The sequence below is a fragment of the Thamnophis sirtalis genome, unplaced genomic scaffold, assembly GCF_051295495.1.
Source record: "Thamnophis sirtalis isolate CommonGarterSnake01/CBP01778 unplaced genomic scaffold, rThaSir2_p1.2 scaffold_4, whole genome shotgun sequence".
Classification (NCBI taxonomy): Eukaryota; Metazoa; Chordata; class Lepidosauria; order Squamata; family Natricidae; genus Thamnophis; species Thamnophis sirtalis.
The window spans coordinates 137657252-137683601 of NW_028261384.1; the positions used below are offsets into that span (position 1 = coordinate 137657252).

The window sequence follows — 26350 nt, forward strand, 5'->3', positions numbered from 1 at the left end:
ATACCATTCGGAGTGGGGCTGCAGGTCTTTAGCCCCAAGTCTGCCGGAACAGCCAGGTTTTAAGGGCTGTGCGGAAGGCCTGGAGGGTGGTGAGGGTACAAATCTCCACGGGGAGTTCGTTCCATAGGGTCGGAGCAGCCACAGAGAAGGCCCTCCTTCGGGTAGTCGCCAGTCGGCACTGGGCGGCTGATGGAATTCGGAGAAGGCCTAGTCTGTGGGATCTTATTGGTCTAGTGGAGGTAATTGGCAGCAGGCGGTCTCTCAATTATCCAGATCCAATACCATGAAGGGCTTTGTAGGTGAACACTAGCACCTTGAAGCGAATCCGGAGACCAACAGGCAGCCAGTGCAGCTCGCGGAGGATAGGTGTTACGTGGGTGAAACGAGGCGCACCCACAATCGCTCGCGCGGCCGCATTCTGGACAAGCTGAAGTCGCCGAATACTCTTCAAGGGCAGCCCCATGTAGAGCACATTGCAGTACTCCAGCCTAGAGGTCACAAGGGCACGAGTGACTGTTGTGAGAGCCTCCCGGTTCAGGTAGGGGCGCAACTGGTGAACCAGGCAAAGCTGGGCAAATACTCCCCTGGTCACAGCTGATAAATGGTGTTCAAAAGTCAGCTGTAGGTCCAGGAGGACTCCCAAGTTGCGGACCCTATCTGAGGGGCGTACAATTTGACCCCCCCAGCCTGAGAGATGGAACACTTGGCCAATTGGTGGGAGGGAAGCACAGCAACAGCTCGGTCTTATCTGGATTGAGAACAAGCTTGTTAACCCCCATCCAATCCCTAACAGCCTCCAGGCCCCGGCTCATCACGTCCATCGCTTCATTGAGTTGGCACGGGGCAGACAGATACAGCTGTGTATCGTCCGCATACTGGTGGTATTTTATCCCGTGCTGTCGAATGATCTCGCCCAGCGGTTTCATGTAGATATTAAAAAGGAGGGGGGACAGGACCGAACCCTGCGGCACCCCATACGTTAGGGGCCTAGGGGTCGATCTCTGCCCTCTGACTAACACCGACTGCGACCTGTCCGAGAGGTAAGAGGAGAACCACCGTAAGACAGTGCCTCCCACCCCCACCTCCCGCAGTCGTCGCAGAAGGATACCATGGTCGATGGTATCGAAAGCCGCAGAGAGGTCAAGGAGTACCAGGATGGAGGCATGACCTCCATCCCTGGCTCTCCAGAGATCATCGGTCAACGCGACCAAAGCGGTTTCCGTGCTGTAGCCAGGCCTGAAGCCGGACTGGAAGGGATCTAGATAACTGGTTTCCTCCAAGGACCGCTGGAGCTGAAAGGCCACCACCTTCTCAACAACCTTCCCCACAAAGGGGGGGTTGGAGACTGGACGATAGTTATTTAGAACGGCTGGATCCAAAGATGGTTTCTTCAGGAGGGGTCTCACCACCGCCGCCTTTAATGCATGGGGAAAGACCCCCTCCCGAAGGGAGGCGGTAACAACCGCCTGGATCCAGCCCCGTGTCACCTCCCTGCTGTTAACAACCAGCCAGGAGGGGCACGGGTCCAGTACACATGTGGAGGCACTTACAGCTCTCATGGCCTTGTCCACGTCCTCAGGGGTAACAGCTTGAAAATCAATCCAGTGATGTTCTACCAGATTATCCCTTGGTGCCTCGGCTGGTACTGCGGGATTGGAGTCCAGGTCCATCCGAAACCAAGCAACTTTATCCGCGAGGAATTGGACGTAGTCCTCAGCTCTGCCCTGCAAAGGATCGCCCGTATCCCTCTTGTTTAGGAGGGAATGGGTGATCCTGAACAGAGCGGCTGGGAGCGACTCAGCGGAAGCAATCAGAGAGGCAATATGTGTTCTTTTTGTCGTCCTAATTGCCCGGATGTAAGCTCTGATGCTAGATGTTAAAAGTGCTCGGTCCGACTCGGACTTTCTGGATCTCCATCGGTGCTCTAGGCGTCTCTTTTGGCGCTTCATCTCCCAGAGTTCCTCAGTAAACCAAGGAGCCCTCCTGGATCCACTGCCTCGGAGCGGCCGTAAAGGCGCAATCCGGTCAAGAGCCCCTGTCGCTGCTGAATTCCAAGCAGCAACCAGAGTCTCCGCCGGACTGCGGGCGAGAGTATCGGGAATGACCCCAAGCTCCATCTGAAAACCCGACGGGTCCATAAGTTGCCTGGGGCTGAACCACCTGGTCGGTTCCTCCTCCCTACAGTGGGGGTTTGGTCTCCGAAAGTCAAGCCTCCGTAGGTAGTGGTCTGACCATGACAGGGGTACGATCTCACTACCCCTCAGACCAAGATCACAAGTCCACTGCTCCGAGAGAAATGCGAGGTCGAGCATGTGACCCGCCGAGTGGGTTGGGCCCCGAATTACTTGGGTCAAGCCCATGGCTGTCATGGAAGCCATGAACTCCTGCGCTCCATCAGAGTGTTCACCGAGCGAAGGCAAATTGAAATCCCCCAGAACCATGAGCCTGGGGAACTCAGTTGCCAGCTCGGCTACCGACTCAAGGAGCGAGGGGAGGGCTGCTGCAATGCTGTTGGGAGGCAGGTATGTTAACAGCAAGCCCACTTGACCCTTGAGGTCCAACTTCACCAGCAGGGACTCACACCCGACAAGCTCCGGAGCAGGGATCCTACGAGGTACTAGAGACTCTCGGATAACAATGGCCACACCCACACCCCTTTTCTGAGCTCTCGGCTGATGGAGCACCTGAAAACCCTCTGGGCACATCTCTACAAGGGGGACTCCTCCCTCCGGGCCCAGCCAGGTTTCAGTAATACATGCCAGGTCTGCCCTCTCGTCTAAAATTAAGGAGAGGAGCCTTATGAACTACAGACCTGGCATTTAGCGACAACAGCCTGAGACCAGGGTCCTGATTACTCGCGCCATCTGGTCTTGGAGTGCGACTCATAGGGCCAGAAGGAGGGATCTCTGTAACGTAGCGAGCCCTCCTTCCCCGGTAATGGCCAGCCCTAAAGTCCCCGCCATATCTGCCCCTCCCTGTTACGACCGTAATGCTCCGGCCCACTCCGTAATTCCCCCAGCCACCCCAATGACCCCCACGTTCCTCGGCAGGTCCCCCGAATCAAGCACACTCATTTGTTCACCCAAGCAGTCCCCACGTAGTCATTAAAAAACACAAAATACAATAATAATAGGTTAATAAAAGTGGGATCATTCACTCAATCACATGCATCTCCCATGCATATCCCATAAAAAAGAAAGAAAAAAAGAAAGAGAAAGAAAAGAGGGGGAAAAGGAAGATTGCGCAGCTGTTTAAAAAAGTGCAAGTTCAAGTAGTGCAAATGGCTCTTAACGTTCAAGATGATTAAAGTGACTGAAACCCAGCAATGGTCCAAAGAAGGAGTACAAGGGGGTATCTCGTATCCCCCTCTCCTGTAAGTCTGGGAAGGTCCAAAGAGTCCGGGGCAGTTGAGGGGAGCAGAGGGCCTTCTTACACATTGTGAGCACCCCCACTCGTCCAGGGTCCAAAGCACTGCAAGGAATGGAATTAAACAAGTGCTGTCTGAAACAATATTCCAGAGGCAGTCGCAAATAATGATAGTCAAAGCGACTGAGGCTGAAGCAGCAAGTTCAGAGGCCCTGGAGTTACAGTTAAAAGAGACTGAATGTTCTGAAGCCCAGATGGAAAGAAGCCAGATGGCAAGCAGGGGCGGGGTAGAAAAAGCTCCACAGCAGCGATGATGGACTGAAGGAGAAACTCACCCAAGGATAGAAGCAACTTAGAACTAAGGAAAAATTTCCTAACTGTTAGAACAATTCATCAGTGGAACAGAAGTTGCCTCCAGAAATTGTGAATGCCCCAACACTGGAAGTCTTTAAGAAGATGTTGGATAGCCATTTGTCTGGAACGGTATAGGGTTTCCTGTCTAGGCAGGGGGTTGGACTAGAAGACCTCCAAGGTCCCTTCCAACTCTGCTATTGTATTGTATTGCATTGCATTGTATTGCATTGCATTACATTGGAGACAGACAGACAGACAGACAGTGACAGAGAGACAGACAGACAGACAGAAAGAAAGATAGAAGGATAGAAAGAAAGAAAGATAGAAAGATAGAAAGATAGAAAGATAGAAAGATAGAAAGATAGATAGAAAGATAGAAAGATAGAAAGATAGAAAGATAGAAAGATAGAAAGATAGAAAGATAGAAAGATAGAAAGATAGAAAGATAGAAAGAGAAAGATAGAAAGATAGAAAGATAGAAAGATAGAAAGATAGAAAGATAGAAAGATAGAAAGATAGAAAGATAGAAAGATAGAAAGATAGAAAATAGAAAATAGAAAGATAGAAAGATAGAAAGATAGAAAGATAGAAAGATAGAAAGATAGAAAGATAGAAAGATAGAAAGATAGAAAGATAGAAAGATAGAAAGATAGAAAGATAGAAAGATAGAAAGATAGAAAGATAGAAAGATAGAAAGATAGAAAGATAGAAAGATAGAAAGATAGAAAGATAGGAAGGAGGGAGGGAGGAAGGAAGGAAGGAAGGAAGGAAAGAAGGAAGGAAGGAAGGAAGGAAGGCATCAGATGTGGTGTTTGAACAAGGAGTTGGATTAGAAGACCTCCAAAGTCCCTTCCAAGTTTGTTATTTATTAATGCAGTGTATGGTCCTTGCATATTGCATTTGGGTAGGGAGAAACTGTCACTTCTACTACACATTGTTAAATTAAAAACCTTTAAATATAAATTGGGCCCAGATGCCACATTCTCAAGGGAGATAACAAAAGAAATACCCATGATTTGAGAAAGGGGATGAGAACGGAACAATCTATTTCATGCCAAGAACCAAGGTGGCGCAGTGGTTAAATGCAGCACTGCAGGCTACTGCTAGATCAGCAGGTCAGCGGTTCAAATGTCACCGGCTCAGGGTTGACTCAGCCTTCCATCCTTCCGAGGTGGGTAAAATGAGGACCCAGATTGTTGGGGGCAATATGCTGACTCTCTGTAAACCGCTTAGAGAGGCCTGAAAGGCCTATGAAGCGGTATATAAGTCTACTGCTATTGCTATATGCCATCACCCTTCTGATACACAGTACACATTGTGAATATTTGTGTTCAAAGCTATCAGGAAATATATTCATTAGTCCCGGGGTTAGAGAACAATTCTGCTTCCTCCTTGGCTCAGATCCTAGAAGTCTTCTTACTCGCAAGATATGGGAGAAAGATTTTGAGATCTGGGCGAAGAGACTGTGTCAAAGGAACAGTCAGAGAAGAGATAGCAGAGTCTCAGCTACATAGTGGGAGTCGCAAGAGGCTCATAAGAGATACTCAGCTTGTCGATCTGTAAGGTTGGCAGTTTGGTGGTTCGAATCCCTAGTGCCCCGTAACAGAGTGAGCTCGCGTTACTTGTCCCAGCTTCTGCCAACCCAGCAGCTCGAAAGCATGTAAAAAATGCAAGTAGAAAAATAGGGACCACCTTTGGTGGGAAGGGAACAGCATTTCATGTTACTTCGGCGTTGAGTCATGCCGGCCACATGACCACGGAGACGTCTTCGGACAGCGCTGGATCTATTTTCCTCCTTAGTTCTGTTCTATTTTTCTCCTTAGCTCTAAGTTTTATTTTTCTCCTTACTTCTAAGTTCTATTTTCCTTCTTAGCTCTAAGTTTTATTTTCCTCCTTAGTTCCAAGTTCTATTTTCCTCCTTAGTTCTAAGTTCTATTTTTCTCCTTTGTTCTAAGTTCTATTTTTCTCCTCAGTTCTAAGTTCTATTTTCCTCCTTAGTTCTAAGTTCTATTTTCCTCCTTTGTTCTAAGTTCTATTTTCCTCCTTAGTTCTAAGTTCTATTTTCCTACTTAGTTCTAAGTTCTATTTTCCTACTTAGTTCTAAGTTCTATTTTCCTCCTTTGTTCTAAGTTCTTATTAAGAGCCAAGTTAACTTATTAAGAGCCAAGGTGGCGCAGTGGTTAAATGCAGCACTGCAGGCTACTGCTAGATCAGCAGGTCAGCGGTTCAAATCTCACCGGCTCAGGGTTGACTCAGCCTTCCATCCTTCCGAGGTGGGTAAAATGAGGACCCAGATTGTTGGGGGCAATATGCTGACTCTCTGTAAACCGCTTAGAGAGGCCTGAAAGGCCTATGAAGCGGTATATAAGTCTACTGCTATTGCTATAAAAAAAAGTCTACTGCTATTGTTCTATTTTTCTCCTCAGTTCTAAGTTCTATTTTCCTCCTCAGTTCTAAGTTCTATTTTTCTCCTCAGTTCTAAGTTCTATTTTCCTCCTTAGTTCTAAGTTCTATTTTCCTCCTTTGTTCTAAGTTCTATTTTCCTCCTTAGATCTAAGTTCTATTTTCCTCCTTTGTTCTAAGTTCTATTTTCCTCCTTACTTCTAAGTTCTATTTTCCTTCTTAGCTCTAAGTTTTATTTTCCTCCTTAGTTCCAAGTTCTATTTTCCTCCTTAGTTCTAAGTTCTATTTTTCTCCTTAGTTCTAAGTTCTATTTTTCTCCTTTGTTCTAAGTTCTATTTTTCTCCTCAGTTCTGTTCTATTTTCCTCCTTAGTTCTAAGTTCTATTTTCCTCCTTTGTTCTAAGTTCTATTTTTCTCCTCAGTTCTAAGTTCTATTTTCCTCCTTAGTTCTAAGTTCTATTTTCCTCCTTAGTTCTAAGTTCTATTTTCCTCCTTAGTTCTAAGTTCTATTTTTCTCCTCACTTCTAAGTTCTATTTTCCTCCTTAGTTCTATGTTCAATTTTCCTCCTTTGTTCTAAGTTCTATTTTCCTCCTTAGTTCTAAGTTCTATTTTCCTACTTAGTTCTAAGTTCTATTTTTCTCCTCAGTTCTAAGTTCTATTTTCCTCCTTAGTTCTAAGTTCTATTTTCCTCCTTAGTTCTAAGTTCTATTTTTCTCCTCACTTCTAAGTTCTATTTTCCTCCTTAGTTCTATGTTCAATTTTCCTCCTTTGTTCTAAGTTCTATTTTCCTCCTCAGTTCTAAGTTCTATTTTCCTCCTTAGTTCTAAGTTCTATTTTCCTCCTTAGTTCTAAGTTCTATTTTCCTCCTTTGTTCTAAGTTCTATTTTCCTCCTTAGTTCTAAGTTCTATTTTCCTCAGTTCTAAGTTCTATTTTCCTCCTTAGTTCTAAGTTCTATTTTTCTCCTCAGTTCTAAGTTCTATTTTCCTCCTTAGTTCTATGTTCAATTTTCCTCCTTTGTTCTAAGTTCTATTTTCCTCCTTAGTTCTAAGTTCTATTTTCCTCCTTAGTTCTAAGTTCTATTTTCCTAAGTTCTAAGTTCTATTTTTCTCCTCAGTTCTAAGTTCTATTTTCCTCCTTAGTTCTAAGTTCTATTTTTCTCCTTTGGTCTAAGTTCTATTTTTCTCCTCAGTTCTAAGTTCTATTTTCCTCCTTTGTTCTAAGTTCTATTTTTCTTTTCAGTTCTAAGTTCTATTTTCCTCCTTAGTTCTATGTTCAATTTTCCTCCTTTGTTCTAAGTTCTATTTTCCTCCTTAGTTCTAAGTTCTATTTTCCTCCTTAGTTCTAAGTTCTATTTTCCTAAGTTCTAAGTTCTATTTTTCTCCTCAGTTCTACGTTCTATTTTCCTCCTTAGTTCTAAGTTCTATTTTTCTCCTTTGGTCTAAGTTCTATTTTCCTCCTTAGTTCTAAGTTCTATTTTCCTCCTTAGTTCTAAGTTCTATTTTTCTCCTCAGTTCTAAGTTCTATTTTCCTCCTTAGTTCTATGTTCAATTTTCCTCCTTTGTTCTAAGTTCTATTTTCCTCCTTAGTTCTAGGTTCTATTTTCCTCCTTAGTTCTAAGTTCTATTTTTCTCCTCAGTTCTAAGTTCTATTTTCCTCCTCAGTTCTATTTTCCTCCTTAGTTCTAAGTTCTATTTTTCTCCTCAGTTCTAAGTTCTATTTTCCTCCTTTGTTCTAAGTTCTATTTTCCTTCTTATTTCTAAGTTCTATTTTTCTCCTCAGTTCTAACTTCTATTTTCTTCCTTAGTTCTAAGTTTAATGTATTTAGTAGAAAATCAATTAACAGCAGAGAAAAAAGATCATGTAAAGTATTAATACTACTTTACAACATTTTAGTAAGACCACACTTTAAATATTGTACCCTGTTTGGGTCACCACCATATGGAAGAGATGCTGAGACTCTAGAAAGAGTGCAGAGAAGAGCAACAAAGAGGATTAGGGGACTGGAAGCTAAAACATAGGAAGAACAGTTGCAGGAACTGGGTATGTCTAGTTTAATGGAAAGAAGGACCAGGGGAAACATGATAGCAGTGTTCCAATATCGGAGGGGCTGCGACAAAGAAGAAGGAGAAAAGCTACAACAATTAACCAGTGGAACAATTTGCCTCCAGAAGTTGTGAATGCGCCATCTTTTAAGAAAATGTTGGATAACCATTTGACTGAAGTGGTGTAGGGTTTCCTGCCTAAGCAGAGGGTTGGACTAGAAGACCTCCAAGGTCCCTTCCAACTCTGTTATTCTATTCCCTCTGGGAATTCCCTCGTAATATTGAGAGTCCTGGAAAACTGGAGAATGGCTGGAAGCTTCAGCTGAATGGGACAGAAAAAGCACAGTTGAGAAGCTTCTAATCCTACGGGGTTAGAATACTCAACCAAAGGAAGAGCAAAAGAAGAGAGGAGAACTCACCTGGGACAGGGTTTGGGGGTCTCAGAGGAAGGCTGTGTCCAGGGAAGACAAACCCAAAAAGAACAAAGAAGATGATGGGCCACATTGTGAAATTCAGCTCCCAGCAGGTATATAATTTCAGTCAGATGAAGGAAATGAGCTTCCAGACCTTTGGGAGTAAATATTCAAGATGATACAGAGGTGTGAATTTAAACATAATCAGAAGGTAGTTTGGGCATCACATGTTCTTGGTTCTTTTTCCCCATTGGCTCTATTCATTTCATTCTCCTCCAATCCCATTCGACTCTTATCCTGGAACAATATTGACTTGAGTGGCCACATGATGCCCAGTGTGGCAACGGCTGAGATTCTGATTCCTCTTTGGCCTCAACTGTGGAGCCAAAAATGTTTAATGTGCAATCATGCAACCGTCAACCAGTTGTCATCCAGTAAATTATATAATAAGAGACTCTATTGCATTTGTTGACTCCACACCGATAAAAGGAATTGCAGGGTCATAAAAAACGTATTTGCAAATAATCTGAAAAATGGAAAGCCTTTTTTTAAAAAAAGGAAAAGTGACAAATCTGCAAGTATTTATTTATTCATTCATAGAATGTATAAGGTAAGGTAAAGGTTCCCCTCACACATATGTGCTAGTCATTCCCGACTCTAGGGGGCGGTCCTCATCTCTGTTTCAATGCCAAAGAACCACTGCTGTCCAAAGATGTCACTGTGGTCATGTGGCTGGCATGACTCAATGCCGAAGGCTTACGGAACGCTGTTCCCTTCCCACCAAAGGTGGTTCCTATTTTACTACTTGCATTATTTTCACCTGCTTTCGAACTGCTAGGTTGGCACAAGGTGGGACAAGTAACGAGAGCTCACTCCGTTATGCGGTGCTAGAGATTTGAACCGCTGAGCTGCCGATCTTTTTGATCAACAAGCTCAGCATCTTAGTGTCAGCTTTCCAAGTATGATGCAGAATTAAATCAGAGTCCAAGGCAAAACAATCCTTAAAATTCCAATTTAATAAGTCAGACATCTTAGCACATCTGTGAAATCCCAATTCTGGAAGTTACATCCGATTCCCACCCAGTTGAAAGTTCATGAACTTGTCCCCACACCCACAAACACATCACGTAGTCCAATCTTCTTCTTCCACGCTGATATCTCCACCCAGCTGCTTCCGGTCAGATGCAGAGGTGCGGAGACAAAAGATGACCTTGGCTTCTAGAAAAGAATGACAACAACACATTCCACAATTCTACTCCTTTCTATTCCCCCCTCCCAACTACTACACTAATGAAACAGCATAATGGAATAAGAAAGAGTGTGGCAGGCCAAAGATCCTAAAAAGGATATAACTATTATATTATTCTCTACCATACCGTAAGCTAAAGGTAAAGGTTCCCCTTGCACATATGTGTTAGTCATTCCTGACTCTAGAGTGCGGTGCTCATCTCTGTTTCAAGGTCGAAGACCTAGCGCTGTCCAAAGACGTCTCCGTGGTCATGTGGCCAGCATGATTAAACGCTGAAGGTGCATGGAACACTGCTCCCTTCCCATCAAAGGTGGTTCCTATTTTTCTACCTGCATTTTTATGTGCTTTCAAACTGCTAGGTTAGCAGAAGCTGGAACAAGTGACGGGAGCTCACTCCATTACGTGGCGCTAGGGATTCAAGCCGCTGAACTGCTGACCTTTCTGATCGACAAGCTCAGTGCCTTAGCCATTGAGCCCCCGTGTTCCTCACTACCCTACAGTACAGTATTATAAAGTAAAGGTAACTGACTGGTAGTTGGGGATCCTGCTAGACTTACAACTCCCTTTATCCTCTACATGGGGCTGCCCTTGAAGACTGTACTGGAGCTATGACTGGCACACGATTAAACATCGCGGGCAGCAATGGAGCAGTTCATATTACATCCAAGGGACCCTACATCTACGTGAGCTTCAATAGTTGCCAGTAGGCATCTGGGTACAATACAAGATAGCGGTCATCCTTTACGAAGCCAAGTAGGTCATCTGAAGGTCATCTATCCAGGAGAGCCCGTAGCAGAAGAAAAGACTTCCAGGGGCCAATATGTTAAAGGATAAGGAACCCATGAAATAGGGACACGTCAACCGTTCAGTTGTGCCAGCAAAACAAACACACCTTCTCCGTGTCCTGGTTCTCCCTGAAGGCATTCAGCCCCATGGCTTTCGTGACACAACAAAAGTACAGTGTGCAATTCGGAGAGAAGACGTGATGTGCTGGAAGATTCATGTCTGCAAAAATCATTTCTGTTGACAAAGGAATAAATCCCCATTTGCGGACCTGCCCTCTTTTGTCCTTCCTGGAGCAATTCACCTCGACGCACTTGGGACACGAAACAATGGGTTTTCATTGTGAACAGAGGCTTTTCATGGGGAGCAGAGCTGGTGGGAGAAGGAGTGGTGGGAGAAGAAGGCAGTGGGTTTGGCTTTTAAATCACCACCGGTCATTGATGCCCAGTTCTGCGCAAGTGCAGAACAATTCTTTTTTTCTCCTTAGTTTTAAGTTCTATTTTCCTTCTTAGTTCTAAATTCTATTTTCCTCCTCAGTTCTAAATTCTATTTTCCTCCTTAGTTCTAAGTTCTTTTTTTCTCCTTAGTTTTAAGTTCTATTTTCCTCCTTAGTTCTACATACTACATTGGATTTTTCTCCTTAGTTCTCCATTCCATTTTTCCTCCTTAGCTCTTTCTATTTTTCTCTTTACTTCGAAGTTCTATTTTTCTCCTCAGTTCTCAATTCTATTTTCCTCCTTAGTTCTAAGTTCTTTTTTTCTCCTTAGTTTTAAGTTCTATTTTCCTCCTTAGTTCTACATACTACATTGGATTTTTCTCCTTAGTTCTCCATTCCATTTTTTCTCCTAAGCTCTTTCTATTTTTCTCTTTACTTTGAAGTTCTATTTTTCTCCACAGTTCAAAGTTCTATTTTCCTTCTTAGTTCTAAGTTCTATTTCCCTTCTTAGTTCTAATTTCTATTTTCCTCCTTTGTTCTAAGTTCTATTTTCCTCAGTTCTAAGTTCTATTTTCCTTCTTACTTCTAAATTCTATTTTCCTCCTCAGTTCTAAGTTCTATTTTCCTCCTCAGTTCTAAGTTCTATTTTCCTCCTCAGTTCTAAGTTCTATTTTCCTTCTTACTTCTAAGTTCTATTTTCCTCCTCAGTTCTAAGTTCTATTTTCCTCCTCAGTTCTAAGTTCTATTTTCCTCCTCAGTTCTAAGTTCTATTTTCCTCCTTTGTTCTATTTTCCTCCTCAGTTCTAAGTTCTATTTTCCTCCTCAGTTCTAAGTTCTATTTTCCTCCTCAGTTCTAAGTTCTATTTTCCTTCTTACTTCTAAATTCTATTTTCCTCCTCAGTTCTAAGTTCTATTTTTCTCCTTAGTTCTAAGTTCTATTTTCCTCCTCAGTTCTAAGTTCTATTTTTCTCCTTAGTTCTAAATTCTATTTTCCTCCTCAGTTCTAAGTTCTATTTTCCTTCTTACTTCTAAGTTCTATTTTCCTCCTCAGTTCTAAGTTCTATTTTCCTCCTCAGTTCTAAGTTCTATTTTCCTTCTTACTTCTAAGTTCTATTTTCCTCCTCAGTTCTAAGTTCTATTTTTCTCCTTAGTTCTAAATTCTATTTTCCTCCTCAGTTCTAGGTTCTATTTTTCTCCTTAGTTCTAAATTCTATTTTCCTCCTCAGTTCTAAGTTCTATTTTCCTTCTTACTTCTAAGTTCTATTTTCCTCCTCAGTTCTAAGTTCTATTTTTCTCCCTAGTTCTAAATTCTATTTTCCTCCTCAGTTCTAGGTTCTATTTTTCTCCTTAGTTCTAAATTCTATTTTCCTCCTCAGTTCTAAGTTCTATTTTTCTCCTTAGTTCTAAATTCTATTTTCCTCCTCAGTTCTAAGTTCTATTTTTCTCCTTAGTTCTAAATTCTATTTTCCTCCTCAGTTCTAAGTTCTATTTTTCTCCTTAGTTCTAAATTCTATTTTCCTCCTCAGTTCTAAGTTCTATTTTTCTCCTTAGTTCTAAGTTCTATTTTCCTCCTTAGTTCTAAATTCTATTTTCCTCCTCAGTTCTAAGTTCTATTTCCCTTCTTAGTTCTTCATGTTAGGCTCCTGAAGTCTCCTGAGGGCTCTGGAGGGCAAAAAACAGACTTACAGGGAACTCAGAAGTTCAGGAATGAAGACTTCTGGTTTCTCTGCAGGGCTGATTTTCGACCTCCGGGGCCTTCAGGGAAGCCTCCTGAAGGCTCTGGAGGGCGAAAAATGGACTTACAGGGAACCCGGAAGTTCGGGAATGGTGACTTCTGGTTTGTCTGTAGGGCCGATTTTCGACCTCCAGAGTCTTCAGGAGGCTTCCCTGAAGGCTCCGGAGGGCGAAAAATGGACCTATGAGCAAACCGGAAGTCCCATCCCAAACTTTGGGTTTGTTCATAGATCCGGTTTTTCGGAGGCTTTCCTGAAGGCTCCGGAGGGTGAAAAATGGCCTCAGAAGAAGGCCAAAGTCATCTAGCCAATGCACGCATGTGCGCTGGAGCTGACAGGACAATACCTCTGTGTGCCACCCGACACATGACATAGATTCGACAACCCAGCCTTAGTGCTTTGTTGGTGAGCTTGTGCCGGAGGAGATAAACTGCATTTTCAAACCGTCTCTGTCTGTGGTTCATTTCCTTAACCCTTCAGAACCTGACAGAACAAACGAAAGAAACTTAGAAGGAATGCCTGTCGGCGTCAGGGAGGATGATGGAGAGGTCAACTATAGATGGTGTTACCGGTTTCTACTTCACAGTCTTCTGGATTACAGGGAAAGGCAAGGTTTCGTGGCCCATTTGGCAATAGTAGATACTTTCGTCATTCCATTCCTGCTTGCCGATGGCCAACCTGCGGAAAAGGAAATACTGTTCGGGGGTCTTGGACTGTAGATCAGCTTGGCCAGTGGAGTACGCCGATTCCCTCACCGGTTGCCTAGTCTGGAGCCATTGCACCAAGAAGTCGCTGGGATAAATAGATTCTATTAGGCATGAGAAGAAGAGTGTTTCTCGCAAAGGCCGTTGTTCCGCTGGAGTTGGAAAGATGGAGCAAGACGGAGCGCTTGGCTTTCCATCTGAACCATGGGGAAAAAAGGAAAAAGAGTGAGCAGGATATTTAGTGCTCATTCTTTATCACTTTAACAGTAGCTGCTGCTTAATGTTGAAAACATTTCTCTTTGTCATAGATCTGTGAGGGTGAACCTATGAAATGCATGCCACAGGTGATGCACAGAGCCCTCTCTGCGGGCATGCAAGCCATCGCCCCAGCTCAGCTCCTGCCAGCCAGCCAGGGCCTCCCACCAGCCAGGTGATTTTTTTGTCTCTGCCACCCATGCCATGCATTCCTCTAAAAAAATTTCCTCTATAGGAGGAGGCGTGAGAACTACGTGCCTCATTGAGTCTGACTTTATGATCACTCGAGCAGAGTTAAGCAAGGGTTAAAAGCAGAAAAATTCCTTATGTAGATGAGGCACGTGGTTCTCTCGCCTCCTTCTGTAGAGGGCGTTTTTAAGAGGCTTTTTTAAACAGTTAAGCAGAGTCATCCATTGGGGACTCTGGCAGCAGCTAACCCAGCCTGACCTCAGCAGTCTTGTCTTTTTCCTTTTACATTTTTACATTTTCATCATGGCAGACAAGAGCAGAGTTGAAAGCCTCTCTGAAATAGCTGGAAAAGGTATGTGGGTCAGAGGGAGGGGGAGGAATTCAAAATTAATGTAAATTGTAAGTAATTGTATTATTGTAAGTAATTTGTGTGGGGGGTGGGTGGGTGGGTTTTACTCGCCTCTGCTGGTGCGCAGGCTGGCACATTTTTTATGTCAGACATAGCGGCAGGGCTTTTGGACATAGAGGCCGGGCTTTTGGATGCCCGGCGCTGTGTGTCAGCCTCTGCTTTGCTGCTGCTTCGGCTGCCATTGAAACGGGGAGGGAGGGCATGGTATTTGGGAGGGGTTACTAATTGTGCTGGAGGAGGATTCTGGAGTTCTGCTGCCTGTCGGACTACGCATGCGGAGGAGGTTCCCGCCAAGGCTAACGGCACCCACATTCCATCTTGGTGATGCCTTTCGAAGTTGTCTCACACCTGACACTTGCGAGAATTATGATTGGACTGTAACTGGGATGCCAAGGGGTGGGGAATGGGTTATTTTATATATCAATCGCTTTCGCGCCTAAATAATCAGTCTTCGCTTTGCTACGCTTCTGATCATTTATAATTAGTAAAAGTACACTTGATTTCTACCTATGGAGTCTCCTGGTCTTCTTATCTAATTACTCAATGAAGAGGTGCTGACACTGTGTCTGCCATAGAGGCGGGATGCTTCTATGTCAGCCATAGTGCCGGGGAGGCAGGGCGGCTTTTGCCTCTTGAAAGCGGGCTTTTGCAAAAGCCCGCTTTCGTTTCGTTCATTTCGGTTCGTTTCGGTTCGTTTATTGATTTTGTATGCTGCCCACTCCCGAAGGACTCCGGGTGGCTCACAATGAAACGGGAAGGGGAATAAATAAGACAATACAAACAATATTAAAATACACAACAGTCACAAATGAAGCGGGGCTGGATACTTCAACAGCCCCCAGCCTGCCGGAACAGCCAGGACTTGGTAGCTTTACGGAAGGCCGGGAGGGTGGTAAGGGTCCGGATCTCCACGGGGAGCTCGTTCCAGAGGGCCGGAGCAGCAACAGAGAAGGCTCTCCCCCGGGGGGTCGCCAGCCAACATTGGCTGGCAGATGGAACCCGGAGAAGGCCGAGCCTGTGTGATCGAATCGGTCTTTGGGAGGCAAAAGCCACACTGCCACCCTTGCGCTATGTCAATTCTTAGCCTTGTGCTCTTAATTACTTAATTACAGAAGAGCCGCCAAGGCGGGCAAGGAAGAGGATGTTCACACGTGCTGCGGCTGCAGGTTCCCATTGCTGCTGGCTGTGCTGCAGCTGGCGCTGGCCTTCCTGATGGCCGAGTTCAGCCCTTCGCTGCTGCTCCGGGAGACCCCCTATTGGGCTGGAGCGCTGGTAAGCCTTGAAGGCGAGGCAAGGGTCTTTACTTTTTTTTTTTTTACTTTTGCCTTTATTTGTATGCCGCCCTTTTCCCTAAGTGGACTCAGGGCAGCTCACAATTCAAAAGGGAGGGGGGAAAAGACAAACAGTAGACAATACAGCATGTTAAAAAAGAAAACACAACAATCGCACAATTCGAGTGGGGCTACAATCTTAACCCCAGGCCAGCCGGGACAGCCAGATCTTTACAGCGGCGCGGAAGGACTGGAGGGTGGTGAGGGTCCGAATCTCCATGGGGAGTTCGTTCCAAAGGGACGGAGCAGCCACAGAGAAGGCTCTCCTCCGGGTAGTTGCCAGTTTGCACTGGCTAGAAGTTTGCCCTCTGCCCCCACCCCCCAAGCATCTGAAGGTGCTGCTCTCGGCTCCGGGCTCCGCAGGTAAGGGGCGGTGGGCTGATGGGCTGGAGGGAGAAGCGCTTTCTCATTCTCTCCTCTTCCCTGGCATCCCACTGACTAAAGTGCTTTCTTTCACCCGCCTGTCAGAGCTCAGGCAGGCGAAAGAAAATGCTTTAGTCAGTGGGGTGTAGGGGGAGAGTACTGCCTCACCAGCCATAAACCTCACTGCACGTCACTGACGCTGACATATAGATGGTAACTTCTCAACCATACTTTTTTTTGTCCTATACAGCTGAGGCTTCCACCCTTTCTCCAGTTTCTCCAGGAAACTCAATATTATGAGTGCCCCGTTTTACAAAGCAAAAAGTAAAACAAAACACCCAGAGGAAATAAAATAGAATAACAGAGTTGGAAGGGACCTTGGAGGACTTCTAGTTGAACCCCCTGCTTAGGCAGGAAACCCTACACCACTTCAGTAAAATGGTTAAGCAACATCTTCTTAAAAACATCCAGTGTTGGAGCATTCACAAATTCTGGAGGCAAGTCGTTCCACTGATTAATTGGTCTAACTGTTAGGAAATTTCTCCTAAATTCTAAGTTGCTTCTCTCCTTGATTAGTTTCTACCCATTGCTTCTTGTCCTGCCCTTTGGAGAATAGCTTGACTCCCTGTTCCTTGTGGCAACCTCTGAGATATTGGAAGACTGCTATCATGTCTCCCCTGGTCCTTCTTTTCATTAAACTAGACATCCCCAGTTCCTGCAACTGTTCTTCCTATGTTTTAGCCTCCGGTCCATATGTTTTAGCTTCCATACTCTAGATAGATTGGCAGATAAAAAGATAGAAAGATAGAAGGATAGAAGGATAGAAGGATAGAAGGATAGAAAGATAGAAAGATAGAAAGATAGAAAGATAGAAAGATAGAAAGATAGAAAGATAGAAAGATAGAAAGATAGAAAGATAGAAAGATAGAAAGATAGAAAGATAGAAAGATAGAAAGATAGAAAGATAGAAAGATAGAAAGATAGAAAGATAGAAAGATAGAAAGATAGAAAGATAGAAAGATAGAAAGATAGAAAGATAGAAAGATAGAAATAGAAAGATAGAAAGATAGATAGAAAGATAGATAGATGATAGATAGATAGATAGATAGATAGATAGATAGATAGATAGATGATAGATAGATAGATAGATAGATAGATAGATAGATAGATAGATAGATAGATATTGATAGATTGATTGAGAGAAAGAGAGAGAGAGAGATAAAGAGAGAGAGAGATGGATGGATGGATGTATTTTGAATTATTATGTTATGACTTCTTAGTCATTCAATTTATTTCCGTTCTTCCTTGCATGCCAGGGTGGGAAGAATCAAGAATCTCCATCAATTTATGTAACTTGATATTGGGCTATGAAATCAGGCCTGGGAAAGTTGGCTAGGACTTACGACCTGTGGATTAGCCACCATTCAAAGTTAGAATGGACCTTCTAAAAGGTACTTATAACCCAATTTAGAAGTTCTCGTAGCTGGTCCTGGTTCTGTTCATCACATGAACAGTTTTTGGGGCGAATGGCAAACAGCCCGCATGTACGACCATTTGCAATGTTCCATGATTGTATGATCATGATTTTCAGCAATTTTGGGGGGAGGGGGAGTCAGAATCTAGGGTTTGCTTCTGGTTTACAGCAAAAAAAAAAGGCCCACTGGGGAAAATGGATTTGCTTAATGACTGCTGCTTTCACTTAATGAATATTGTAAAAAAAAATCATAAAATTGGCTGGCTTAACGATCGCCATGATTTACCACCGTAACTCTATGCTCAATTGCACTTGTAACTCGAGGCGTACATGTTCAGGAAGTCCTTGATCTACGACCACAATTGAGCCCAATATTTCAGACGCTAAGTGAGAGAGATGTTAAGGAAGTTTTGCAACCATTTTACGACCTTTCCTGCCACAGTTGCTAAGTGAAACACCGCGGGTGTTAAGTTCGTAACACGGTTGTTAAGTGAATCTGGATTGCTCATGGACTTTGCTTGTCCAAAGGTTACCAAAGGGGATGACGTCATCCCAGGACACTGCAGCTGTCGTAAGTATGAACCAGTTGCCAAGCATCCAAATTTTGATCATGTGACCATGGGGATGCTGCAACGGTTGTGTGAAAAACAGTCATACCTCACTTTTTTTCTGTGCTGTGATAACTGCGTATGTTAACAAATGGATGGTTGTAAGTTGACGACTATCTGGACTAGAAGCCTCTTCACCAAAGTCAAAATCCGAAGGCCAAATTTTTTTAAAAAATGTTTGGCAGATGTATCGTAAAGTCTCCACCGTATGTCATTCTTCTTTTTTCTTCTGTGCTTCTCCTCAGCTACCGGAGAGCAGATTCGTAGAAAGATTGGGGAGTGTGATTATTTTACAGAGCTTGACAAAGGTAGATGTTTTTAAATTAATTTGTGATATCTGAGGAGTCTTAATTGTGGGGGGCCGCCAGTGGCCGGCGGAGCTGGTGGCAAACTCAGACAGTGAGGAGGTTGGGGAGGAACATGGGCCAGTCCTGGAGTCTAGGGAAGGCTCTGATGAGGGCTCAGCATCGGAGGCAGAGAGGGGGCTGTCTGACTGTTATCAGCTGCCTTTGGAGTCGGATATCAGTGGAGCAGAAGAACAGCTGGAGCCTGTTCTCGAAGTCCGCATGCACAGAGGTTCCAGGAGAAGGGAACAGCTAAGGAACAAGGGCTTTGGGCGTAAAGGCATAGGTGGATGGTGAATGGCCACTCACCTAGGAAATAAAGAGGGGTGAAAGGGGAGTGGAGTTTGCAGGAGACAATTAGTTCTCTTAATTGGTTTGGGATGCTCAAAGACTCCTTGCCAAGTAGAGCGATTGAGTTTTGCAGATCTCGGCCTGGCAGCTCTCCAAGCCATATAAGGTCTGTGACTATAAATTCACCCTTGAAAGACTTTGCTGGATGTGAATGAGAGGAAACCACAGTAACTGAATAAAAAAGGGGTTTTGTCGGGATGAGGAGTCTGCTTCATGGTTTGGGGAAGCCTGGCTCAGAACATTAATGTTCGTTTTCCAAAATCACGGGTGTTGGTTATAATGTGCTTAGAAATCAGTTTTGTGGTCTCTTGATTGTGAAGAATAACATTTGAAATGTCAGAAATGTTTGGAGTATTTTTTGATGTTGGTGTAAATAAAGCTTACGGAACTCTTTGAGTCAATTGGTCTTATGGATTTTATTTTATTTTGGGGGGGGTTGGGTTTTTTCCCCTTATGGACTCATGTGAGTTTGGTATTGTTATTATTATGTGGTTAATCTTTGGTGAGATTCACAGCCTTTGGGGCTGGTTGGTAGCTCAACAGCTCGAGTCCTAACCAAGGACCTAGGAACTGTTAAGGTAACGTCGGAGGATATAAGCTGTTCCAATTAGGGTGGTTTTTTGTAGAATCAGAATGTTCAAGTCTGATAAATTTAAAATTTCCAAATAGCGAGGTAGCCCTTTAGGTATTGCTCCAAGGGCTCCAATTATAATCAGGACAACACACAATTTCTTTTTCCACAGTCGCTCAACTTCAATTTGCATGTCCCGGTACTTTGTGATTTTTGCTTACTGTTTATCTTCAATTCGTACATCTCCAGGTATTGCAATGTCAATGAACCATACTTTTTTCATTATTATTGTTGTTGTTGTTGTTGTTGTTGTTGTTGTTGTTGTTGTCTTAAGGTCATGGTTAGAATAGGATTCTCAAGCATTTTCCCCCCTCCATCCAATTTATATTATGAAAATAAAGATCTTGATGAGGACAAATGTTTGTGTATTGTGTATGTTATTTTTTCTCGTGGAGGTGTGAAGGTTGGAGGATTTTGATGGGCACAAATCTCCAGAACAAGTATAAAGTTGTGCAGCAACTTTGTGAAGATGTCGTCTGAGTACATGGACCCGAGACTTTGGCTCTCAAATTGATACTTATAAGTGGGAGTGAAACCCCCTTTTCTCCCAGCATCAACCTTGGACCTTCGTTCTCACATCCAGAGACATCCCTCACTCCCCAATTTTGATGAAGGAAAAAAAAGGGGGGTGCATAACCCAAGAGACCTCTGAGTTGATTTGCTTTTATTTATCCAGGAGACAAACACATAAACACGTAAACTATTTAAAAAGGATTTGGATCCAACACATTGAGGGACGAACGTAGGAGGACAACACGTGATTGAGTTTTTCAACGTTTACCCGAAATTTTCTGTATGCTCTTCTGGGTGAACTTCATTTCAAGGCCCTCGTGGACAACCTTACAGCTATATACGTCCTCCTGATCCCAAGACGATTGGGAGATTGACAATTTGCTATACATGAAGAAGGAATCGCCACTCCTTTCCTTCACAGCTGGAGTGCTAACATAGTCATTTTCCGAAATGGCTTGGCCATTGTTTAGCCACTGGACATCCACTTCAGCTGGAAAAAAGCCACGAACGAAGCAGTTGACAATAAGCGAATTGCCAGGGATGGGCGGATAGACATGGACGATGGGGGCCTTGCTCTTTTCTTTGTGAACATGGAAAGAAAGAAAAAGATAAAGTCACACATTATTATTTAGTTTAGGATAAAGTAATGGATAAAGATAAAGTCACATATTATTATTTAGGGGGCCAGGGCCGTCTGGGAGTTACGTGCTATCTCAGGAGCCTCCAGAGTCAGACAGCAGTGAGGAAGAGGAACAGGCTCCCCTTGTTCCCAGTGCGCGCATGCGCAGAGCTGCCAGAAGGCAACAACAGTTAAGACAGAAGGGATGACTTGGGATTAAGCTTTGGAGGTGATTGGCCCCTCCCATAGGACATAAAGGAGGAGCAAAGGCACATGAGCCTTTGCAGGAAGCAACTTGGTTCGTGCTGGTAGTTTACCTTCTAAAACTCCATTTGGACTCTTTGCTGCGTGTAGCCTTGCCAAGCTAATTGCCAATTAAGTCTTTGGCAGCATTTTCAAAGAAGATAAAGGTGGGTGCTTATCAGCCTTACCCCGAAAGACTTTGGCGGCCTACTGTAGATAGGTAGGTGTTTCTGCTGGCACAGCACTTGATCAATGTAATTCTCATCAATCAGTCAAAGAGCTTTCCAAAAGGAAAAAAACAAGTTTTTGCACTCTGCAAACCTCCCAAAAACAGCCTGTTTTTCACAAAAACGCGCCCGTTTTTTGTCAAACAATTGCATGCATAGCCTTATGGAGGCTTATAAAGTGCTGCTGAGGGCTGGGGGGGCAAAAAATGGCCCTTTTTTGCTCATTTCTGCCCTCCCAAGCCCTCCCAAGCCCCCAGGAGCTCTCTGAAAGCCTCCATAAGGATATGCACGGCCATTTTGGTGAAGGGGCGGGGCTTCAGGAGGCAAAATATGCTGTATTCGGTGTATAAGACGCACCCGTCTACCCTAGACGAGTTCAAATCACCAGGACAGGATGGACCCCAGGGTTCTGAAGGAACTGGCAGACGAGATCTCAGAACCACTGAACTATATCTTTCAGATATCTGGGAGCACTGGGGAACTGCCAGAGGACTGGAAAAGAGCTGGTGTGGTTCCCATTTTCAAAAAAGGAAAAAAAAATAGATCCAGGAAATACAGATCTATCAGCCTGACCGCAATACCAAGAAAGATTCTGGAAAAGATAATCAAGCAACGAATTAGTGAACACCTAGAAGTAAATAAAGTAATAGCCAAAAGCCAACATGGGTTTGTCAAAAACAGATCATGCCAGACTAATCTTATTGCATTCTTTTACAAAATTAGTGGATCAGAGGAATGCCGTCTATATAGTTTACTTGGACTTCAGTAAGGCATTTGATAAGGTAGACCATAACCTACTACTAGATAAAGTAGAAGAATGTGGATTGGACAGCATCACCACCAGATGGATTCGTAACTGGCTGACCAACCGCACTCAACGTGTAGTCCTCAATGGAACTGCATCTTCATGGAGGGAAGCATGTAGTGGAGGACCCCAAGGCTCTGTTTTAGGCCCAGTACTCTTCAACCTCTTCATCAATGATTTGGATGAGAGAATAAATGGGGAACTCATCAAATTTGCAGATGACACCAAGCTGGCAGGAATAGCCAAAACTCCAGAAGATAGGCTAAAGATACAGAAGGATCTTGACAAGCTTGAGCATTGGGCACTATCTAATAAAACGAAATTCAAAGGTGAAAAGAGTAAGGTTCTACATTTAGAAAAACGAAATGCACAGGTACAGTACAGGTGGTACCTTGCTCAACAGTAGTAACTGGGAGAGGGATCTTGGAGTCCTAGTGGACAATCATTTAAATAAGAGCCAGCCGTGTGCAGCAGCTGCCAAAAAAGCCAACACAGTTCTAGGCTGCATCAACAGAGGAATAGAATCAAGATCACGTGAAGTGTTAATACCACTTTATAATGCCTTGGTAAGGCCCCACTTGGAATACAGCATTCAGTTTTGGTCACCACGATGTAGAAATTTGTGAGACTTTAGAAAGAGTGCAGAGAAGAGCAACAAAATGATTAGGGGACTGGAAGCTAAAACATAGGAAGAACGGTTGCAGGAACTGGGCATGTCTAGTTTAATGAATAGAAGAACTAGGGGAGACATTATAGCAATGTTCCAATATCTCGGGCCACAAAGAAGAAGGAGTCAAACTATTTTCCAAGGCACCTGAGGGTAGAACAGGAAGCAATGGGTGGAAACTAATCAAGGATAGAAGCAACTTAGAACTAAGGAAAAATTTCCTAACTGTTAGAACAATTCATCAGTGGAACAGAAGTTGCCTCCAGAAGTTGTGAATGCCCCAACACTGGAAGTCTTTAAGAAGATGTTGGATAGCCATTTGTCTGGAACGGTATAGGGTTTCCTGCCTAGGCAGGGGGTTGGACTAGAAGACCTCCAAGGTCCCTTCCAACTCTGCTATTGTATTGTATTGCATTGCATTGCATTGTTTTGCATTGCATTGTTTTGCATTGCATTGCATTGGAGACAGACAGACAGACAGACAGTGACAGAGAGAGAGATACAGACAGACAGACAGAAAGATAGAAAGATAGTAGGATAGAAAGATAGAAAAATAGAAAGATAGAAAGATAGAAAGATAGAAAGATAGAAAGATAGAAAGATAGAAAGATAGAAAGATAGAAAGATAGAAAGATAGAAAGATAGAAAGATAGAAAGATAGAAAGATAGAAAGATAGAAAGATAGAAAGATAGAAAGATAGAAAGATAGAAAGATAGAAAGATAGAAAGATAGAAAGAGAAAGATAGAAGGATAGAAGGATAGAAGGATAGAAAGATAGAAAGATAGAAAGATAGAAAGATAGAAAGATAGAAAGATAGAAAGATAGAAAGATAGAAAGATAGAAAGATAGAAAGATAGAAAGATAGAAAGATAGAAAGATAGAAAGATAGAAAGATAGAAAGATAGAAAGATAGAAAGATAGAAAGATAGAAAGATAGAAAGATAGAAAGATAGAAAGGTGGGAGGGAGGGAGGGAGGGAGGAAGGAAGGAAGGAAGGAAGGAAGGAAGGAAGGAAGGAAGGAAGGAAGGAAGGAAGGAAGGAAGGCATCGGATGTGGTGTTTGAACAAGGAGTTGGACTAGAAGACCTCCAATGTCCCTTCCAAGTTTGTTATTTATTAATGCAGTGTATGGTCTTCCATATTGCATTGGGGTAGGAGGAAACTGTCACTTCTACTACACATTGTTAAATTAAAACCTTTAAATATAAATTGGGCCCAGTTGCCACGTTCTCAAGGGAGATAACAAAAGAAATACCCATGATTTGAGAAAGGGGATGAGAACAGAACAATCTATTTCATGCCTTCATCCTTCTGATACACAGTACACATTTTGAATCTTTGTGTTCAAAGCTATAAGGAAATATATTTATTAGTCCCGGGGTTAGAGAACAATTCTGCTTCCTCCTTGGCTCAGATCCTGGAAGTCTTCTTACTCGCAAGATATGGGAGAAAGATTTTGAGATCTGGGCGAAGAGACTGTGTCAAAGGAACAGTCAGAGAAGAGATAGCAGAATCTCAGCTACATAGTGGGAGTCGCAAGAGGCTCATAAGAGATGCTGAGCTTGTCGATCTGTAAGGTTTGCAGTTTGGTGGTTCGAATCCCTAGTGCCCCGTAACAGAGTGAGCTCGCGTTACTTGTCCCAGCTTCTGCCAACCCAGCAGCTCGAAAGCATGTAAAAAATGCAAGTAGAAAAATAGGGACCACCTTTGGTGGGAAGGGAACAGCATTTCATGTTACTTCGGCGTTGAGTCATGCCAGCCACATGACCACGGAGACGTCTTCGGACAGCGCTGGATCTATTTTCCTCCTTAGTTCTGTTCTATTTTTCTCCTTAGCTCTAAGTTTTATTTTTCTCCTTACGTCTAAGTTCTATTTTCCTTCTTAGCTCTAAGTTTTATTTTCCTCCTTAGTTCCAAGTTCTATTTTTCTCCTCAGTTCTAAGTTCTATTTTTCTCCTCAGTTCTAAGTTCTATTTTCCTCCTTTGTTCTAAGTTCTATTTTCCTCCTTAGTTCTAAGTTCTATTTTTCTCCTCAGTTCTAAGTTCTATTTTCCTCCTTAGTTCTAAGTTCTATTTTCCTCCTTTGTTCTAAGTTCTATTTTCCTACTTAGTTCTAAGTTCTATTTTCCTCCTTAGTTCTAAGTTCTATTTTTCTCCTCAGTTCTAAGTTCTATTTTCCTCCTTTGTTCTAAGTTCTATTTTCCTTCTTATTTCTAAGTTCTATTTTTCTCCTCAGTTCTAAGTTCTATTTTCCTCCTTAGTTCTAAGTTCTATTTTCCTCCTTAGTTCTAAGTTCTATTTTTCTCCTCAGTTCTAAGTTCCATTTTCCTCCTCAGTTCTAAGTTCTATTTTTCCTCCTTACTTCTAAATTCTATTTTCCTCCTTTGTTCTAAGTTCTATTTTCCTTCTTATTTCTAAGTTCTATTTTCCTCCTCTGTTCTAAGTTCTATTTTCTTCCTTAGTTCTAAGTTCTATTTTCTTCCTTAGTTCTAAGTTTAATGTATTTAGTAGAAAATCAATTAACAGGAGAGAAAAAAGATCGTGTGAAGTATTAATACTACTTTACAACACTTTAGTAAGACCACACTTTAAATATTGTACCCCGTTTCGGTCACCACCATATGGAAGAGATGCTGAGACTCTGGAAAGAGTGCAGAGAAGAGCAACAAAGAGGATTAGGGGACTGGAAGCTAAAACATAGGAAGAACAGTTGCAGGAACTGGGTATGTCTAGTTTAATGAAAAGAAGGACCAGGGGAAACATGATAGCAGTGTTCCAATATCGGAGGGGCTGAGACAAAGAAGAAGGAGTCAAGCTACAACAATGAACCAGTGGAACAATTTGCCTCCAGAAGTTGTGAATGCGCCTTCTTTTAAGAAAATGTTGGATAAACATTTATCTGAAGTGGTGTAGGGTTTCCTGCCTAAGCAGAGGGTTGGACTAGAAGACCTCCAAGGTCCCTTCCAACTCTGTTATTGTATTCCCTCTGGGTGTTTTTTTTTTTTTTTTACTTTTCGCTTTGGAAAATGGAGCCCTCGTAATATTGAGAGTCCTGGAAAACTGGAGAATGGCTGGAAGCTTCAGCTGAATGGGACAGAAAAAGCACAGTTGAGAAGTTTCTAATCCTACGGGATTAGAATACTCAACTAAAGGAAGAGCAAAAGAAGAGAGGAGGACTCACCTGGGACAGGGTTTGGGGATCTCAGAGGAAGGCTGTGTCCAGGGAAGACAAACCCAAAAAGAACAAAGAAGATGATGGGCCACATTGTGAAATTCAACTCCCAGCAGGTTTATAATTTCAGCCAGATGAAGGAAATGAGCTTCCAGAGCTTTGGGAGTAAGTATTCAAGATGACACAGAGGTGTGGATTTAAACATAATCAGAAGGTAGTTTGGGCATCACATGTTCTTGGTTCTTTTTCCCCATTGGCTCTATTCATTTCGTTCTCCTCCAATCCCATTCGACTCTTATCCTGGAACAATATTGACTTGAGTGGCCACATGATGCCCAGTGTGGCAACGGCTGAGATTCTGATTCCTCTTTGGCCTCAACTGTGGAGCCAAAAATGTTTAATGTGCAATCATGCAACCGTCAACCAGTTGTCATCCAGTAAATTATATAATAAGAGACTCTATTTGCATTCGTTGACTCCACACCGATAAAAGGAATTGCAGGGTCATAAAAAACGTATTTGCAAATAATCTGAAAAATGGAAAGCCTTTTTTTTAAAAAAAGGAAAAGTGACAAATCTGCAAGTATTTATTTATTCATTCATAGAATGTATAAGGTAAGGTAAAGGTTCCCCTCACACATATGTGCTAGTCATTCCCGACTC

The 26350-nt window shown here is 43.1% G+C and overlaps 1 long non-coding RNA gene across 1 annotated transcript; it reads right to left on the reverse strand.

The window, feature by feature from the left end:
• Window positions 1-20086: 20086 nt before the first annotated feature.
• On the reverse strand, window positions 20087-26023 carry LOC148046870 (uncharacterized). The gene is made up of 2 exons (XR_015696513.1): window positions 25697-26023; window positions 20087-20532 (listed from the first exon to the last, which is right to left on the reverse strand). It is a non-coding gene; the product is annotated as an uncharacterized LOC148046870 (long non-coding RNA).
• Window positions 26024-26350: the final 327 nt, after the last annotated feature.